Source organism: Mytilus californianus, unplaced genomic scaffold, assembly GCF_021869535.1.
Source record: "Mytilus californianus isolate M0D057914Y unplaced genomic scaffold, xbMytCali1.0.p SCAF_8, whole genome shotgun sequence".
In the NCBI taxonomy this organism is placed as follows: domain Eukaryota; kingdom Metazoa; phylum Mollusca; class Bivalvia; order Mytilida; family Mytilidae; genus Mytilus; species Mytilus californianus.
The window spans coordinates 81826430-81832530 of NW_026262734.1; the positions used below are offsets into that span (position 1 = coordinate 81826430).

Genomic DNA, 6101 nt, shown 5'->3' on the forward strand with positions numbered 1-6101 from the left:
AAGAATAATTAATGTTTCATTTAATACATTAAGAAAATAATCATACATAAATAAAAATTATTCATTATAAATCTAGAGGCTCCCAGGAGCCGAAATAGATCGTATTGACAAATTGTGCACCTAAAATGATAAAAAACACATATTTCAAACGCAATCAATTTAAATTAGCAGTTAAACAATTCAGAATAAGTTCAGACTGTAAAAAAAAAGTTTCTTCTGACCACTTTTGCAATTTATTCTTATAATATATTGATATAGTTGTCGGATAGTAGCAGAAAACTGTGAAAATTTGTAAACTTACACATTTCAGGGACAATAGCTCATAGATGTTATGTCCAATTTTTCAGAAAAATTTTGGGTATTTAGATCTTGTCATGTTGATAGTTTTTATCAATATATATATATATAAACAAGTCTAAATTGAAAACAACGTTCAAACCTATGATTGCGTTGGATAAAAACCGCAATTTTTATACGTGTGCATGTAAAACAAATTTCTTGGTAGAGGGGTCTAAATACAGCACAAACAACATTTTCCAAAAGACCAAAATAGTGAAAAAGTATATTTTAACAAAACGCATATATATATATATATTGAAAAGTTTTTAAATTTTGTATACATATATATATGTATGACACTTCTTCTAAAGTTATTAAGATGATGGTTTAAAAGTGAAAACTGTAAACAGATGATTTTAACAGACACTAAGTGATCGAAATTTTTTTATGACCCTTTGAGCCTAGTTTGCTAACAAGGCAAGATTTGCCAGGTACCTATATCTATGTTGCTGCAATGTGGTCAATACAAACATGAAAATCATAAATGCTTCTAAAAAAAAATCCCATAACTAGACGAAAAACAAATTACTTAGTCTATATATACCAGTGCAAAATTTATAGAGAATTTTGAATGAAATTGGATAGCTGTTAAGATTACTGTACCTATAATGCTCTACATCATATCCTCGGAGATAACAGAATTAAAATAAGTCATATGAATCTTCAAATTTCAATAAAGTTGAATGTGTTTTTTTATACTTGAACGGCTATAGGTTTTACTATAAAACAAGTGTACATTAACTTTCTTGTAAAAGAAAAACCATAACGTTAAAATCTCCATAAATGATGAACTCTTATTTTTTGAGACATCATCCCATGGAAGATTTAACTGTTGTTTTAAAGTTGGAAAGTTTCTGTTGCTTGTTTGGTTGGTTGAAATTGTTTCTGTTAGAAGCATTATCAGTCTCCCAATCTGATGTTGACTGCTGTGAAAGTTCAGTTGTTGTTGACACTGACAGAAAGGTTAGCTGCGAGTCTAGATCTGAAAACCACAAAACATACATACATAAATCAGGCTGTTAGTTTTCAAATTCTTTCAATTTCTTATTTTGGGCCCTTTTATGGCTGAATATATATGCAGTATAGGTCTTGCTCATTGTTGAAGGCCATATGGCGTATGAAGATCTATAGCTTTACTTCTATGTCATTTGTTCTCATTGGCATCATACCACATTTTTTTTTAATTTCATATATACCACTGACAGGAAATAAAATTGACAACTTTTACTGTAAGTGGATGCAGTTACAAAATTCTCCCAACTAAAGCCAAATCATTTTTGCAGAATAGTTATTATCCACTCCTTTTAAGCATGTCCAAATAGCCCTTAACATCTTTACAACAATAAAAATTGCCTCCATTTTGTTTGGCATGTCAAATTACCTCTCAATATAATTTTACATTGAAAACAGACAATGGTGATAATTTGACCGCTTTTAGTGACAATCTTTGAAATGGTGGCCATCTTTATATCTGTTCTCTGTGTCAAAGTACAGCTAAATATCAATATTCTTTAAAATCAAACTCAACAAAATTGAAAATTTTACCCTTTATTTGCTGTGTCCATCTTTAAAAAAAAATTTCATTGTTTTGTTGGCATGTCAAAAGTGCTATAATTCCTTAATGTCAATTTTCATATAAGGCCATCTTGAAAATGTTTGCCATTTTGGAAGAAAAAACAACCTTACTTTGTTTAGCAAGTCAAACTACCACGACTATCCCTAATTAACAATTTTCATTAAATTAACCAGTGTTGAAATTTGTGCCATCCTTGGTGGCCATCTTGAAAATGTTTGACATCAGATAATCATCCACATATTGTGCTTTTCTTTTCACTAAAGTTTCATTTAAAAAGATAACACCAGTTATCTCAGAAAAGGACAAATTTTGTGGAAGATGAAGAAGAGATGCAAGTTTGGACAGAACATTCAAGCTATAACAGCTCTAAATTTGAAATGGGATTAAGTATTTGACAAAGAATAGGTTTCTAACACAGAATAAATATGGTATAAAGATAAAGTTTAATAGATTCAGCATATCAGAGAACCCCAAGATCAAATTAAGATTTAAAATTTAGTTTAATTTTGGACCCTTTGGACCTCAATGTAAACCAATTTCATAATAAGGCCCAAAACTAACTACAGGTTAGATTCAGGCTGAATCAGCATCTTTAAAATTATTGTTGAAATCAAACACAGTTAAATTATGGACCCCATTTGAACCAACTTGAAAACTGGGACCGAAATCATAAATCTAAGTACATATTTATATTCAGGATATTTGATTATTTCTATTTATCATTCAAAGAACCCTAATTCATTGTAATTAGAGTTCAAGTTTTGTTAAAATTAAACTTAGTTAAAATTTGGACCCTTTGGACTTTAAAATGTGGACAAATTTGAAAACCGGACCAAAATTAAAAATCTAAATATAAAACATTTGCATTTTGTATATCAAAAGAACCTCAAGAATTCAAGTTGTGTAGAAATAAGAAAAAAATTTTTGGACCATTTTGAAATCAATGTGAACCAATTTAAAATGGAGCATCTTAAATTATTTAAATACATTGTTAGATTTAGCATATTAAGAACCCAAATAATGTATTTATTTTAATTTGTTCTTGTCCTAAACATGCATGAACTATTTGCCATTGGACATTAGCATTACCAACAACCAATCAATTAATCGAACAGGTGAAATATCTTCAAAAGTACCAATAAAAATCTCCCCCTTTTATATTTGAAAAAGTAAAATCACAAAAAATACTGAACTCCGAGGAAAATTCAAAAAGGAAAGTCCCCAATCAAATGGCAAAATCAAAAGTTCAAACACATCAAACGAATGGATAACAACTGTCATATTCCTGACTTGGTACAGGCATTTTCTTATGTAGAAAATGGTGGATTGAACCTGGTTTTATAGTAGATAATAAACCTCTCACTTGTACATGTATGACAGTCGCATCAAATTCCATTATATTGACAACGATGCGTGAACAAAACAAACCGACACAATAGGTAAAATTGTCAAAAATAGGGGTACAGCAGTCAACATTGTGTTATCATCTTAATCACTATAAAAACAAACAAATGTAACGAAGAAGCACAAAAAGGCATACATCATTGTACATCAAATTTAACATCCTCATTTTGCTTATATTATACGATTTTATATATCTATGTAAAATCCACCCATAAAGGATGGAAGGTTTTAAGTACTGGCGTAAAATTGTGCGTTTGAAATTCGCACAGGTAGACATAAAATAATTTTGTCGTTCAAAGTATGACGGGATACATAAATACAGAGTCACGTAAAATGGATATCACAAAAAACAGACTTAACAGTAAAAGTAATACGAATTAATAAATAAAATAATTGAAATGGAATGTATGAACAGTTCATTAGTCATTGTTAGTTATTGAATGGAAACTATAGGAGCCGCCCAATATAGTACTACAAATTAAAATTAGCAAAGTGATTTTTCAATGGGAAAACCTGAAGTTAACAAAGACCTGTATAATAAAACTGATGTACAAATGTATAACATGTAATTGTATAATTATGTTATTATATAAGTGATTACATATACTTTGTATGATTACCATGTTATACAACCAGTTAAATTAATATATAAGTTAATAATAACTTACCAATATCTTCTTCTATACATGTATTTATTTTGACCTGGCTATTGTCACTTTTACAAAAATTCATCTTAATTGAGCATTGCTTGCATATATATAGCCCTACAAATAAAAAGTGTTAAAACTATAAAATAATTCTTCAATTTTGTTTTACATGAAATAAAATATATCAGACAGGAAATGTAGGGTAGTGTAGCATCACTGTGCATGTAGTTTAAATGTATGTTTTTTCTTTTAAAAAGGCCTCTATAAGTAATCTACATACATGTACATGTAGGGTCCTAAAATTGAACTTTACAAAAGTTTGCAATGCTTTAGATTTTTTTAGTCTCCATGGCCTATTAGTTCATTAAAAAAATATTATTCTCTGGATAAAGTTGTCTAGTGTTACATGTACAGTATGTTGTATGTAAAACATGTATTTGTAGGAGGCTTTTCCACGAGATAAAAGTTTTTTTAGTAGACAAAGAGCTGAACAAATTCCAGTAAGAACTGAAAATATAACTTAGGGGAAGAGAATAAAAACCTGACCTGCTAAACGTTGCATATGTTGAAATAGATTTTGATTATTATCATGATTCTGGTCTATAAATTGATTTTTTAAAGCAGAAAATAAATATATATTGTACCCTGGTTAATAGCTTGAAAATTAAAATTCTGTCCTAAGCTGACAAGGACATAAATATTTTGACCATTCTAACCCTCCCCCTTGCTTTTTTAATCAAATGGTCCCAAGACAGAACAATGTATATACGGATATATATTATTTGCTTGCACTTTGCCATAGGAAATAAATAGGATGTCTTAGAAACAGGTCAGGTGTAAAAGAATATTCACATGCCCCTTCAACACCCACCCCTCCTTTTTTTAATCTAGCTAATGTATCAATTGTTGGTCCCCTAATTTCAGATTGACTATATGGAACAAATGAAAATTGATTGTAAGATTTGTACCTATTCCTACTGGAATAACTCGTCCTGTATACAGCCTGTTTTGAAAGGGTGAAGATCCTTGGTCAGCTTAGGCTTTGCTGGAAGAGGGTTGGACGAGATGTTGACATCTTGCTTGACTATCATGTCAATGAATTCCATAAAAGTCCCTGTACTTCGAGCATATTCAAAGACAAGATGATGTAACAACCATGGGAAAATAAACCACTCCTTGTCTTATATAAAATAAGGAGTCCTGTTGGAAATTCTACACCACAGTTTTCAGTATTATTCAGACTTCCTAAATGTAGATGAATGGTAGTCTGTATCTGTATGAATATGTTTGGTTACCAATGCTGGTTTCAATACCACGGTAGAGAGAGTGTTGTTGATTTATTGATGGTGCGCCAGAGCAGTTTTGACACTCTCAATCTCAATTTTGGTGCGGGCAAGGTGGTTCCACTCGCTCTTTTTTTTTACGAAGAATGATTTAGAATACTTTTGTTTTGCTCGTTGAAATCTAAAAACACTTTTTGCTGTTCATGGACTTATTTTTCCAATCAATATTTATCATGTTTATTCACTAAATTATTGTCATGATTGTCAAATTTCTTGGCAGTAATTATTTTGTTTGGAAATGCTATTTTGGTCTTTAGTGCATTCAGATATCTTAAATAGTTTGTAATATGTAGATGTATAAGGCTGGGATGGCCCACATGCTCATCCTAGATTATTAAAGTCACAAACTTCACTGTAAACATTTGTCTGCCAAACCATCACTGGGAGCTGACATGTTTGAGATCTTACCCAAGGGAGATAAGTCAATGGAAGAGCAAAAAAGATGGACTCCCTGGTTTCAGACAATTTAATTGATTTTTGGTCTTGCAGTACAAATACGTCTTATTTCATTTTTCAGACAAATTGATTTTACTTGTTCGAATGATTTTATGAGCCATTTTAGTACCAATTGTGTTTAGAATTTAATTAAAATCAAAATCAAAATGTGTCAATTTGGGACTAAAATCACCATTCTTCCAAGGCATAAATTAACATATAATAGTCATTTGCCAAGCTTAATATTTTGTTTTGATATAAAACATACCCCATAGTTAAAACCGATATAAGTTGCAAACAAATCCGGAATGGGTCTTGCAAGATAGAAGCGAATGAAAACCACGTAAATTCATGTAT

General features: G+C 30.5%; 1 long non-coding RNA gene across 1 annotated transcript; it reads right to left on the minus strand.

The window, feature by feature from the left end:
• Positions 1–5761, minus strand: LOC127711077 (uncharacterized). Its single transcript, XR_007986466.1, has 3 exons — positions 4935–5761; positions 3988–4083; positions 1–1321 (listed from the first exon to the last, which is right to left on the minus strand). It is a non-coding gene; the product is annotated as an uncharacterized LOC127711077 (long non-coding RNA).
• Positions 5762–6101: the final 340 nt, after the last annotated feature.